Below are 15822 nucleotides of genomic sequence, written 5' to 3' on the forward strand. Positions count from 1 at the left end.
GTTTTGACATTCTATGCACCGAATTTTTTCCGCTTTATTTTAAACACAAAGCCTAAATAAACGAGTAGGCTACTTTACATAAAGAAACGTTTGGAATAATAAGACGTTCGTATTGCTTTCACTGCCATCAGTAGTGTGTCGTCAAATTATTAAATCATTTTCAGATTTAACATATCAGCAAATAAATGTAATGCAATTCTTGCAAAAAGCGCAGTAGGCTAGCCTAGGCTAAGTGCAATCAAATAACTGCTTCTACCTGCATATTAAATATATTTTAAAAGCACTAAGTAAAATGTAACAACATTTAATAATACAAAAATAACTGATTGTAGCGACATGCTTAATGCGTAAGACGAACAACCAATCAGTAAATTAATGAAGTCTCACGAGCCTTAATTACAGTTCTCGCTTCATTTCGAGACGGGCATGACGAAGGCAATAACTTTAGTTAGTACGCGAGATTCATACTTATTGATAATTATTTTGACTCACTAAAAGAATCAGTTCAAAAGAGTCAATCGTCTGGGAATCGCTGTATGTAGTTGATTCACTAAAAAGAATCGGCTCAAAAGAGTCATTCGTTCGGGAATCGGAATACATTGTTCGCGCTCAGTGTTTTTAATCAAGTAAAAATAACTAATTCATTCAGTACGCTAATCGTGCTATACTGATCGCGCAATGTTTATGATTCACTAAAACGAACTGAATAGAATGTCATCAAATTTCTCAGGACAAATCGCTTAGCTAATTCAAAAAAAAAAACAAAAAAAAAAAACATTCTGCAATAAACCAATTACGTAATGTGTCTATTCGACCCCAAGTAGGCTATAGTAGTATTTCTATCTGCACGTGATCAGTATTGTTTTACAATATTTTGAAACGGCCAGTTTAAGCACCAATGTTTTCAGTATCATCTTCCACTTCTGTGAGCCCCGTCATGAACGTATTGATATGCGGCTGACAGGTTCCTTAACAGCATATGCCTATAATTAATACGCCTATTTATATCTGGGATTTTGATATTTCAAAGAGCCATTGGGAAACACCACACAAAATGAAGCTGCGTGTTTTCTAAAACGTCAAACCTAAACAGGGTCATGATTTAAAAACAAGGTGGACACTGATGGACAAGAAAGCGACTGCCAATGCAATGTTATGTTTCTAATCACGTGTGCCGTACGTGCAAACATCATTAATAAGAAAACCTGGTTCGTGTAATTAGTTTGGTTGGCACTCAACACAGTTTTATTATTAACCATGCAACTACTCTCGCTGTAAGTCAATCGGGCGCCCCCTAGAAAACGGATCCATTTACAGAAAGTGTTTCAGAAATACAGGATGGTATTCTAAACGAGATATCAATCTGTTGGGGAATTAAAAAAACAAAAACAAAAAACTATATTCCACAAAGCAAGCATATGATGTGCATACATGGATCGAGATTTATGAGCATTAAACCGTGAAACAAACACCAAGGTGCGTTTTGTCAAATGCAAAATAGGTGATAATTAACATAGCACTGTGTGTGATAGAAATGATAGGAAACTGCATATTAATTATGCTCGCAACTCACAGTCACACTAACTTGCTGCAGGTGCAGGTCCGTCCCTCTGGCGTTTTCATGAGCTACTCTGTGATTGGGCAAAACACTGAAATTCAAAGCTCACAGTACCGTCGCTATTGGGCAAGTTTCACACGCACGCATGTGACAGCAACCACTCCTAGACAGACACTCGGGATCTCGGCAAACAGCCTCGCGCAACACAAATAAATTAGATTGGGAAGAGAGAGAGAGAGAGAGAGAGAGAGAGAGAGAGAGAGAGAGAGAGAGAGAGAGAGAGAGAGAGAGAGAGAGAGAGAGAGAGCGCGCGCTTATCTTCATGATATCAGACTTTTTTTGACAGCCTGACGAGAATGCAATCTGTGCAACACTGTCAGTCAAACCTGACGTTGACGTGTCGTTTCAAACTTTACGATGTATAGGCTACTAAAAAAAAACGATTTAAATAGGAAAAATAATAGATATAATACCAATTATACTGTATTTATTCTTTCCAAACATCTTGTATTGTCCTGACCTTGAACAAAAGGGAAGTGACAGCTGAACTATAATCCTGTCAATCTTGTAGACTATATATTATATAGTTTTCTTAAATTTAACTTGAGGTTGCAATGCAATTTATTAGCACTTAAAGACCTTCTCTGATAGAGTATTTAAAACATTTAAGGAAATCTGCTTTAAAAATGAACGAATGACCCTTAAACACCCATAAATATACAAACGCTCATTATGGTACTTATGCAAAGAAAAACTGGTTCATGCTGTTGTCCAATAAATAAATAAAAATAATAATAATTATTCACTCCTGGATATTTTGACAGGTATCCAGTCGTGCACTTTAACTGCATTCTGTAGAACAAAAGTTGCAACAATCCTAATTTGAATGGGAACTTAAGAACGTTTCTCGTCTCGCTAGTGAAGTCATGAAAAGGGAGTCGCGTGGCAGCGTTCATTTTAACACATGAACCGCGTGTCGAAAAGGCAGTCACCTGTATTTAATCATGCAGCCTTTACAACTTCAAAACGGCCTAGAAACGTCGAGAGAACTGGATCAATGAATCCAATAGGCCTAATCAGATTTTCACACTGTAATGTTTGCAGAAATTAAATGTAAACATCAAATATTTGTAGATGTGTGGAGCATCTTCAAATTCCCACTCAGGCCTAAATGTGCTTAGGTCTGAATTCAAAGTTATAACAGCCTTACATTCAGACGTCATTTAATTTAGATTTACGCATTGATTTCAGCACTGATTGGCTGAACAGCGCCTATAGGCCTGATGACGAACTCTAAGTTGGCGGGAAGAGTCAGGTGAACTGAAAACTATCACAAAAAAAAAACACTTAAGTATATATATATATATATATATTAATCAGTGACAATATATGTAGATTAGAGAAATTCACAACATTCTGTGTCAAACTTTATATTCACTTTGAAATAGTTTAAATTAATGCCATTGAACGGTTATCTAAATTAGGCTACCTTGAATATTTAACACTATTAGGTTTAAATATGGCATTTAATTCAGAATAGACAGTAGTCCTATTTTAAATCGTGGTGTTATATATATATAAAGTGAATATATTAACCAAAAATTGTTGTGTTGTCTATAAACAATGAGTTATAAAACCTACACCGTTTGTTCAGGTTTATTTTCCATTGATCCTTTATGAGGAAAGACGAATGTTACCAAGCATTCAATCTCGAATAAAAAACTTTTAGAATAAAATAATTCAATTTATAATAAAATTCTAAAATTCACATATTTGTCTCGTTTAATTGTGGCAGACATTAGAGACGCCTTTAAAGCATTTTCTGCCAAGTTCTAGGAGAAGCCACTGAATGCCAAGGCAACTGTGCCAAGGCTTTTGGAGGCAGAGTGGCAAAGACGAGGCAAAAACGGCAGTGTGTAAAGGACAACGGAGCGAACTAGGGATTTAACTCTTCGAAAGAAACCAGAATTTGGGTTTTATGGTGCATTTTCAGCTCATTTTTAAGTCACGGGATCAAATCAGGTATACGGCACCTATAATCAACTTGGATGGAGCTTCTTCTCGACTTGAGTGTGTGGACGTGAGTACAAATCACTTTTTTATTCGAGATTAAAACAAGAAAAAGAAAAAAGACAATATGCGAGGTCTTATTTGAGAATCCGTTCGGGCTTTACCGGGTGCGAAAGCAAACCGATGCCAGACGAGTCTGCTCAATGTGTGTGTGTGTGAGAGAGAGAGAGAGAGCGAGAGAGGGAGAGAGAGTGTGTGTGTTTGTGTGTGTGTGAGGAGGAAAAAAAGTGCGCTGAAGTTTCGCTGCACATCTCGATAGTCTTCAGGGGTAAAAATGCTTAAAACTCAGCGTTAGATCGCCATCTAATGAAAAACCACCCTCAAACTTATTGTGTATCCTAAATAACGCAGCAGGTTATTTATTTGGAGTTGAGTTAATGTTGTTTATCACTTTAATATTAGCCAAAAGCAGTAAAGCAAGCACATCTAAATGTATGTATAGCTGCGGGAACTAATGAATGACAATTTCCATTATAATAATAAAAAAAAAGGGTAGCCTATTTATCACGAAAAAATCGGAAGGTGTCAATATTGCATTTGAAAATGTATTTTCGCGTGCACTTCTCAAAAAGTACGTGCCTTAATTTATATGCAAATAAATTAAAGCAGCAACTCGAAATATTGACATATTTAAACGATTGTAAGCTAGTTTGCATGAAGGCATTCAAGTCAAAATCACCCGTAGACTCTTTACACAACACTCATTGTAAAATGATGAGTTCCAGCTCAAATCATACTCAAATATAACAAAACAATAAAACATACAATGCAAATGAGTTAAGTGAAATTATAGCGAGAGATACACACATAGGCTACATATAAAGATGAATAAATCTTATGTGAAAAATACGCTTTCCCTGTAACCATACAGTGACCATTAAAAAAAGAGCAGTAAAGAAAAGATGTTTTTGCAAAGGTAAATTTGAAATAATGTAACATCTAAATAATATAACATCCATAGATAAAATTATACTACCATAATATATACAGATACATAGCCTAGATAAAATTATGCTACCATGTAAACCCAAATAAGTTAAAATATGCACTACAAGTTAAGCAAATAAACAATCATATTATTATCCAATATTATTATTATTATTAAAATAAAGATTTATCACCATATTACTACCTCATACATATAATACCAAAATATTTTGTCATAAAAACCATTAGGCATTTTATTATTATTAATATCGTCGTTATTATAATTAGAAATATGATTTAGAATATAACTGATTATTTATAATAGACTCGATGCTCATCATTGATTTAGCCCGACTTCCTCCTCCATTCTAGCCGATCAGGCATCAAATATAGGTAGAGACTCCACCTAGAGGCTGTGATCTGAACTGACAGGACTCCAAACAACATCAAAATCTAGTCTTGTACCTTTACTAAGTGTGTGTGTGCACGCATAAGTCAACCTTACCTTTTCAGACACACTTGTAAAATATAATTCATAAATTGCAATGGGATCGATCAGTAGCCTAATTGTCAAAAGCTTTGCTTAAGAGCATTTAAAGAGTAAATACCGGTACATAATATTTTGTGTGGAAAATATGTTTGGTAAGCATAAATAAAAGTAGAAAATGGTTTATTGTAACATAACTACTGTATTATTTAGTACAAGTAATTATTATAATACATATGATCAACGTTTTTGTTGAACCATGTTCAGAGAAGTTCATCAGTCAAATGACGGTGTCCAAAATATATCGAATATTTAGTAATATACACTGTAATAAAAATTGGCTGCCTTAAATTTAAGTACAATCAACTTGGATGTTTAAGTCATTTCAACTTAAATTACATTAAACTGATTTAAAAAAATAAGTTGAATCTTGTCAACTTATAAAAAATAAGTTGAAAATTGCTTAACGTATTTTGATGAGTTGAAGCAATGTAAAAACATATGATGCCGTAACTTATTGATCATAATTGTTTACAGTGTACTATATTTCAGTAATGAAAAAAATGCAGAGCGAAACTAAACAGTTCAAACTAATGTTTGGCTTCATTCTGAATGATCTGGAGTGGAGAGTGAACTGGAGATGTGTAACTAATTCACCTTTTTTTCTTGCATTCCATTAAAAGCCACAAGAGGGTGATCTTTCTATACAGAAGCCCTTTTGATATCCGGTCTGAGCGTCTGTAACCGTGAGCCCTCCTTCCAGTTCAGCAAGAGTGTTTTGTCCATCAATGCTGAACTTAAACCGCTTCTGAATGTTGTCAAATATCACATGCACTGCAATAAAGAAATGCTGGAAATCATGACAAACATTTCTCGTTTGTATTTAAAAAAATGCACATTTTTCTCTTTACGTTCACTCAAATGAGGCCGGTGTTTGGGAATGATAAACTCGGTGGCTATCCAAATGTAAGCTCGGGAGTCCCACGCTCAGACGGCACACACCTGGAGCTTCGGCACTGTGGGGCAGGATTTTTGTAGAATGGGGGGGTGGATGAGGGGATTGTGTGGAGTCGCTGGATCCGGGGCTACAGTTCTCATTAGGCAGCCGGAGGGTAATAACATTATCCAGCACCATAGCAGCTTGCCTTCGGGGCTTTGCCAAGCCGGGCCTTATGAATAAACAACAAGAAACACGACAGAGGATCCCCTTACTCTACCTCTATTGTGCTTTTAAATAGGCTGAAGCTTTAATGCACTCAGTTTGCATGTCTACAAAACGACAGGTGACTTTTAAAACGGGACGGAAAACATGTAAATGTATTTTAGAGAAATATTCTGGGTTCAGTACAAGTTAATGTATTACCTCCAAAAATTTATTTCACAATGGAAGTGAATTTGGTATAGTATAGGCAAAATATGTTAACAATATGAGTGTTTACATATTTTAGATTGAAATAAAAATCACCTACGTTCACCATAAGTGTCGACAGTGTTTATTACCTCCAAAAATTTATTTCTTAAAAGAAGAAAATCTGTTACAGCGAGGCAGATACAAATGGAAATTAACCTGGCCAGTTTGTAAGTGTTCAAATATTCACATTTTTATTAGTACAGCCACAAAACATAAACAATATGAGTGGTAACATAATTTCAGTGTGATAAAATAATTTACTGACCTTTTCTACGCTGTAAAAAAAAAAAAAATTGCTGCCTTAAATTTTTTAAGTACAATCAACTTGCATGTTTAAGTCAATTTCAATTGAAATGACATTAAACTGACTTTAAAAAAATCTTGTGTAACATAAAAAAAGTTGAAAATTGCTTAACTTGCAGTATTTTAAAGTGAGTTAAAAAAACAATGTAAAACATGTTGTCATTACTTATTGATCATATAATTTTTTACAGTGTGTGCAAAGCTAATTTTACAACTTTGTCGCCACAAAAATGCAATGTAAAATGATGGTTTAAACAGCTTTACGGCTCAAATAATACACAAGTTCCAACAGAAGAATTGATCCAAGTACTTTAATGAAATTATAAGATTCATATTTCAGCTTTTAACCCCTCAAAAAATTGGCCCCATGTACTTCCTTTGTAAGTGCCTCCTGTAACCTTGTTTTTTTTTTATAGAAATGAGGTACTTTTTCGAAGTTATCAACATTATGCCAACTGTGTTGTTTTAGTATTATTTAAATACTATTATAGTATTTTTAACTTTCATACTTTCAGTTTTCATTTCAATTTTAGTGTTTGAGTAATTTATGTGCTCTTGTCATTTTTTTTTAATAATATTTCAATTAAGCCTTAATACATTTTTATTTTTACTTCAACTCAAACTTATTTTATTTCAGTTAGGCCTAGTTTTCCAGGATACTTCTCTATTTTTCATGCAAGTTTTTAAAGTTTAAGTTCTTCATCGACTATTTATGTTTTATTTCAGCCTTATTTCAATTAATGAAAACAATTTCTTAAAAGTTTTTGTTTTTAGTCAAAAATAACAACACCGCATGCCACAATTGCAGTCGAGTGAGCTTAACTTTTTTGTAAACAATTATATGATCAATAAGTTACGACATGTTTTTACATTGCTTTAACTCATCAAAATAAGTTAAGCAATTTTTTATTTTAAAATGGTAAGTTATACAAGAGTCAACTCATTTTTAAAGTCAGTTTAATGTAATTTAAGTTGAAATGACTTAAACATCCAAGTTGATTGTACTTGAAAAATTTAAGGCAGCAACTTTTTTCTTTTTACAGTGTATTGCATTGGAATGTTCCTTTAATATGTCATTTTTGTTTAAAAAAAAAAACAATAATTGAAATAAACCAGTTTTCAAATTTTTTTTAGAACTATACGACTTCAAAATGCCCATTGTTCAATCAGCATTGAGAGAATGTGTTTGTGTTGGTAAGGGTGAGACGGGGTGGGGGAGGAGTGCTGGTGCTGGTTTGGAAGCAGTGGGCTCCACCTGCTGCCACAGAGATACCAGCGCTGGAATATGGCCAGAATTGGCCCACAGTCTCTCTCTCTCACACACACACACACACACACACACTCACACGGGAGATCTGTGAGTCAGGCCTGCACAGCTCTCTCCTCATTCACAAACACAAGCTCGCAGGCACGACTCGACTCGCATTCGCTGTGTTTTGTTCAATAAATAAAACTGTTTCCTCCAAGCGCCACAAATACTGTGAACAACAGGACTGATGTGGCGTTTAAAGAGCGATTGGGCGTAGATTAATGAAGAGTGGTGCTTACGACGGTTCTAATGAGTGCGGTGCGCTGCAGACAGAGGCCTTGATAAGACGAGAGGCAATTGTGAGAATAAAGAGGAGTGAAAGGAGACAGATGGGCCTTACGACGGTGTGAGAAGACAGGAAACACACACACACACACACACACACACACACACACACACACACACACAAGAGGAGCCATGTAGAGTATCCTGATGACTGTGTGTGTTACAATCTTCTTCTTTAAAAACCACACAGGGATGATGTGACGTCAAGTAAAAAACAAAACACAAAAGTGCAGATTTTTTTATTATTTTTTTTTTAAAGGGAAGCAAGATATATTGTTTAATTATTATTATTTTTCCTTGTTTTTGGCATTTAATTAGGCTGATACCGAAAGTAGGGTCCATTTTTATTAATGGTCTTGAAAAGTATCAATGACTACTGAATATACAAAAGTTTCTGCATAAGGATTTTTAGAGAATATATAGAGAATGCACTCAAAAAGCACAATTTCTTGCTAATGAAATCAAAAAGTTTAGGGTCAGTATTTGTTTTAAAAAAAAGATATTAATACTATTCAGCAAGGGCACTTTAAATTGATCAAAATTGGCAGTAAAGACATCTCTACTGTTACAAAAATATTTATTTTAAATAAATGCCGTTCTTTTGAGCTTTCTATTCATCAAAGAATCCTGAAAAATAGTATCACGGTTTCCACAAAAATATTAAGCAGCACGACTGTTTTCAACATTGATAACAATAAAAAGAAATGTTTTTTGAGCAGCAAATCAGCATATTAGAATGCTTTCTGAAGGATCATGTGACACTAAAGAAATTCAGCTTTGAGTCACAGGAATAAAATACATTTCAAAATGTATTCAAATAGAAAACTATTATTTTAAATTGTAATAATATTTTACAATATTACTGTTTTTACTGTATTTTTTAAATGCAGTAAATGCAGCAAAAGAGACTTCTTGACAACTATTGAATGATGGTTATATATTAGAAAAACATTATACATAACATTAATAACGTATAAGACTTTTCCAGGTATTTATGATTACTGAAAAAAAAAAAGAAAAAAAAAAAGATTTAACTCACAAAGAGTAATTTCTAGCTGATTAAATATTTGAGAGCTGTGCATAACAAATCATATTTACTTTATATAAAGCATTCAATGACTTTCCATTACAAATTTTTTTTTAAATCCAGGCTTGGAAATTATTATTTCAAAACTATGATTTTTCCAGATTTCCATGAATGTGGGAACCGTGAGCTATCCACTATTTTCACAGAACATTAAAATATTTATGCATCAAATACCAAAATGAATAACTTTGTGAGTTTTTTTTAGATTAATCGTTTATATAATTTTTTCAGGCCTGAATTTATTTATTTAAATAGTATTTTCGGAGGCATTTCCAGGTTTCTAGAACCGTGGGAATCCTGCATTTTCCATTATTTTTATGTACAATTAAATGTATTTTAATTATTTAAATTGAGGCATGCAAAACCCTCATTAAATGCATCATTTAAAAAAATAAAAATAAACAAAACAGAATGTTAATAATATTGGCAATTATATTGATTATCATTCATACCAAAATATACATCAGCAAAAATCAGTGCATCCTTAAACTGAATATGTGGGAATTCCAAAAAAATCAGTTCTAAGAAATCATGCCACACATGTCCAGCAACGTCCAGAACTCACGGAGAGTCTTTCTTAAAAACAAGCCTCCAGGCAAGTACGGTCCATATGCAAGCTGTTGAAATAGCCAGGCATATGCTGGGTATATATAACACGTTTTCACCCTCCCCCTCATTCCTTCTGTTTGATCGCAGCACAGACCGCCAGGAGCACACCAGACCGCATGCTCACTGTTCACCGCATACGTGCGTTCATTCAGCACAGATACGGCCGCGTAAAGGACGCCAACATCAATGGAGAGAGTCACGTGAGAATGCAAAGGCATCACGAACACAAACAGCCACACATACACAGACAAACAGATGTGCAAGGCAACCTACCCACCCTAAACGCTTTAAAAAACACTACGAGACACCTGACAGCTGTTCTCGGCTGGGGGGGGGGGGACGAAGAGGGAAGGATTTGCAGCTCGGAGCACACAGCTGGATATGGAAACAACTCCCTCTCCCAACATACACACGCTCGGCTCTCAGCGTGCAGGAACCGACAGGTGACGGAGATGAAAATTAACTACAAGGACGATCCCAAGAGAATTCCCTTATTACACCACTGAAAATCCTTCGATACAAGCGGACTCTGTTGATCACAGTGACAGTGTGTAGACACGAATCATGCCATTCCAAGACTGATCTCTCTCTTCAATCATTTCCTGTCTTCTCCCTTTATATCGGGCTAAATATGAGATGTGCTTATTTGAGTTTATGTTTGAGCTGGCATAATAAGAGATCACATTATGTGATGTATTTAATATCAAAGTTTTGAATTTTGACGTTTAATTTATTACATTTATTAACATTGTTTTTCTAGGCCTGAAAGAACTTTAATATTCTGTGACTTTTTTAGGTTTCTGTGACCATGGGAACCATTAATTACCACCACTCTCATTGTAATATTAAATATAACAAAATATTAAAATATATAAATTGAATGCATTATTTCAGTTGAAGCATGCAAAATTCTCATCAAGACCTTGTTCGCCTTGAAATAATGGAATATTGCAGTATTATAAATGATTTATCCGTGCACATCATTATTTTATTTTTTTCAATTTATATGCCCTCATAATCTTTAATCAAAATAACTTGCAGTGACGTGTTTACTAACGCGAGGGTGGGACAACCTGTCACTCACATGAGATCGACCAATAGCAAACCACAACTATCCAATTGATTCCCGATGGACGAAATTAAGTCCCGCCCTACATTTTGTCTTGTTCGAGAAGCCGTTCCCCTCAGATATTCGTCTCACTAGGGAAGAAAAGACTATCGCAATTGCTGTTTCATGCCGGTTTTAAGTAAAAATAAATAAATAAATAAATAATTTACTTAAATCAATAATATTGAAAATCATACACATGCTCTGCTCTCAGCATGCAGACTACAAGCACGATCCTAAGCGAATTCCTTTATTACGCCATTGAAATTCCTTCAGTAAAATCGAAATCTATTGATCACTACAGCAATGAAGAGTAGATGCAAATTCCACCAGTTCAACACTCTCGCTTCAAAAATGTCTTTCTTATATCAGTCCAAAAGTGGACGAAGGAATAATTGATGACGGGCTTTTGAATCATTGAAAATGAATGCAAACCCAAGATGGTAATGTGGCCACAACACAAAGTTTTCACAGTTGCAAACTATTTTATCAAAAGATTTGAGTTTCAAGTTTTATAGAAAAAAATAAAAAAAGTTTCTATGCTTGCGTGTGCAGAGAGAGAGAGCTTTTTCACTTGCTTTTGATTTTGTTCACTTGCTTTTGTCGGCTGTAAAGACCCTTGAAATTATTTGGCCAAGTAATATGGAACCATAATGTGGTCGCCAGAGCTTTTAGCCGTGCGTTTACGGGAAAATAACTGCACACCTTAGAATGTTCATCAACCAACCAAAAGCAAGCATTATGTTAGTAACATAAGTGACGTGAGAATGGTCTAGCTTTCAGCTTGACAATCAGCTTAAGCTGAAGACAGAGCATCAACGAGGTGTCATCCGTCATTTCGATGACGCGCTCCGCAGTCGATGATTTTTAGAGTATCGTGGCTGATGCGCGATCATTAGGCTTTCATGTGTGCGATCAGGGGTATGAGGCAGTGCCAGGCCCATTGTACCCATCTGCGACAGACAGGCCATTCGGGGCCCTCTCCTGTGGTGTGACTAACTCATGCCGACAGTGCCAGGGATGAAGAGGGTCCCGGCCCTGCCAAGGGAACCACCATTGCTTGCCTCCACTCAGGGCCGCCTTTGTTGTGGCTTCACTATCTCCCCACAACATGTGCTTCTATCAAACCCACACTGGCAATATCCCACTGAAAAAGAGAAAGAACACGTGAAATCCGCTTTTCGCAGCTATGTGTGTTATGTCTTCATTTGCCATGTGGATCTGTCTATCTCTATTTACTGGAGGAGAGGGATTTATTTCTGTTTGATATGTGTGGTTCATACTGAAATGTTTTAATACGGTGAAAGAAGGGAAGGGGCAAAAAAGAATATGGATGCTTTTCTGGTGATCTCGCATGGGGGGGCACGCACACAACACAACACACACACACACACAAACACACACACACACACGTACATATATATATATATATTTTTTTTTTCACATTAATTTCTATTAATTTTTCAAGACTTTAATACTCATTAAAGATAAATTCTCATTAAAATGCTTCATTATTTTAAAGAATAATATTGTATTATATATATATATATATATACACACACACACACACAATTATTATTTCTTAAATTTATATAATAAATAGTATAGTATAAAACAAAAAACATCCACATGTGTTACTCTATTCTCCCCCAAAAATGATTTGGCACCATTAATGTGCTTGTAAGACTTTGACTTCTGTTTTAGAGTAATGTCTCCCTCTAATGGTCAATGACGGCAGTTGCACTAAAATAGAGCAATTCAATTGGACTGTTATGCTCTATATAATCTACAAAACACATCAATATTGATATGCAAAAAAAGCAAGCCTTTCTATTTATTAAATGTCAATATTAAACTACAGCAACGACAAACTTTGCAATATGAACTTGCTCTTTTTCTCTGCACAGGGCTCTTTCTAGTTCTCCTTAATACTATTCCTTAGGTCAAGACAGGATTGCATGGCTTCCAGAATAAGTCCCATGGATTACACTCCCAGCAGCGTCTTTGAACGCAGAGGCACTATGATCTGAGAACAGATGTGCTCATATGTAAGGAGGAATTCCAGTATAATGCTCACACACATCATATATGCTGCCTTTCTCTTGGCTCCTTTTATTTATATAAACACACCCTACATGTATATGGAAACCTCCTGAAGAGCAATGGTGGATGGGCAGGTAAATGAATGGAGGGCCTTGCCAGAGCAGGAGGGGGTTGAACATGGCAGTGGTACAAACCTACAAAGACTTCAGCTGGGGATGAAGGATACAGGTGGAGAATTGGGACAGAGGGACAACATCATTTACTTCACCAGCCCAGTGAGGGGTGCGAGGGGAGCAACAGGGCGAGTGTGTGCCAATCTTAGATTAAGTTTCATGCTGTTCTTCGGCTATTGTCCGACTCTGTAAAGAGTTTAAATATGGTATTGAAGGATTTGTAGGAAAAGCTTAGTTGCTTCAGACATATTATAATGATCTGTATCTAAATAAATGTTTGCGCTAACAAATGTTTAATTTGAAAATATTAAATATTGAATATTAAGCTATTATTTGTAGATATATATATATATATAAAAAATATAAAAAAAATATATATATAAAAAAAATAATTATATATATATATATATATATATATATGCATTTCTAAAATGTATAATTATGTACTTAATAAAAACAACATTATAGTCAAATTAATTAAGAATTAATGTTAAACGGAATAAAAAAAGTGGATGTCAGGGAGTTGCACATTTGGGGAGTTGTATATATAAATATACAATTATATAAAAAGTAAATATAATACCATTATAAATGTAATATATAAAAATATATATTTTGAGACATACTGGACAGATATTTCTCTAAATAAATGCTGTATTGCACTAACAAATGGTTAATTTGGAAATATTAAAGTAAATATTAAATATAAATATAATTAGAATAAAATGACATAATACAATTTAATAATAATTAACATTAAACAGAATAAAAATGAGGGACAGATGTAGTTCACTGACCCCCAGCTACAAAATATGCTCTATATTAAAATTACATTAAAATGATAAAATGACTAACACCATGAAAGAGGATTTATGGCACACAACTTGCTAAACTCTAAAACGAAACATGAGCTACACTGTATACGGCAAGAGCGAAAGTGTGACGGTGTAAAAACACTAGGATCTAAACTCAAGGGAGCGAAGGTGACGGGCGAGGCAGACCACACAGACCGTGGACAAATTAGAGAGGAATGCTGAAGGAAGTGTTTAGTTTTCAGCTTCACTTTCAATAAAGCTGAAGCACAGCGTGTGTGTTTGATTGCACCCCTGTCTGTTCCTGTACACGCATGCGGTCCATCTCTTGCTCTGTTTGCTACCTGAGCCCTCTCCGTATCTAATTTTCTTCATTGCAGCATTAAATGGATGTGCCCTCTTGAAGGAGTGGGTCAGCACTTATTTCCGCACAACTTAATGAAAAGCACATGGCTCGGATCCTGTTTTAGCAAACCTCCTCCTCCCTCTGGTTCATCCATCTCTCACCAAAGTTACTCCAGCTATCTATGGATGATGAACCAAGCTCAACCCTAGACCGGCACGATTAATCGTTAAAAGATCGCGATCTCGATTCAAACACTGATGCGATCTTATTCTTAAATGTCAGCGTACGAAACAGCTTCACAAGCAATCTATGATAAAAGTTTACACTTCAGATATAAACACTGATGTCTACAGTAGTGATCAAAATAGAGCGAATCACATTTTGAAAGTAACTTGGCGCTTCAAATAACCATTGTATCATTACATTGTTACACCAGTAGGTGGCGATAAGTGACTATTAAATGTGTTTGTCATTGAATCATTCATTCAAGAGATTGGTTCAAAAACGCTGATTCATCCAGTAATGAAACATTTATGAGTGAGTCATTGAATCATACATTCAAAGTATACTTTGACCTTTATATTGCTGTCAATACCACTTAAGACAGAAATACCTTTCCTTATAAGTGAAGGCAACAACAGGAGAAAGCATAACACCAAATATGGAGCCAGATTTACTAAACAGGGCAAATTAGTGTGTTCCCAAAAAAAAAGGAATTATAAAAAATTATAAAAAATGTTCTGCGCTTGATCTACTGACGACGCGCAAATTAAGGAACACAGACAGAGCCGGATCATTTCTATAATGACCAACACAATCTACTAGTTAGTGTCTGGTTTAAGACGGGCGGTAAACACCAGTAAATTGACGAGCGCAAACCTTAGTAAAACACCTTGCATGATTCATTTAAATACTCTCCTCCCATAAATTTTGCATCTAAAAGTGAAACTCCTACGAATGCATATGCAATAAGTTCAGCTGCAAAAATAACCCTGTCCACGCCATTTCAGTGCTAATTTTTCACTGCGTGTCTTTAGTAAATCCTGACATAGTTTTTAGATGCCAAAAGAGGGTTTGTGCTGGCGCAAGCTGTTAGTAAATCTGGCCCATGGTGTCTATAGTCCGTCTTACAATTAAAAGAGCCAATCAGCTGTCTGTTTAACTCCTAAATGCACATTTGCTGGACCAGCCTTAAAAAAAGCAGTTTTGTTGCACAATTTAAAGCTTCAAATCAAATCATATTCCTGATTTTTATCGTAATATTGACCAACAATTTTCGACGTGCGAATAGAAA

General features: G+C 35.2%; 1 protein-coding gene across 4 annotated transcripts in view; it reads right to left on the reverse strand.

The window, feature by feature from the left end:
- nfia (nuclear factor I/A) overlaps window positions 1–15822 on the reverse strand; it is a 153912-nt gene that overhangs the window by 119673 nt on the left and 18417 nt on the right. The gene's annotated exons all lie outside the window — the stretch shown is intronic.

Source organism: Leuciscus leuciscus, assembly GCF_965113295.1.
Source record: "Leuciscus leuciscus genome assembly, chromosome: 15".
In the NCBI taxonomy this organism is placed as follows: domain Eukaryota; kingdom Metazoa; phylum Chordata; class Actinopteri; order Cypriniformes; family Leuciscidae; genus Leuciscus; species Leuciscus leuciscus.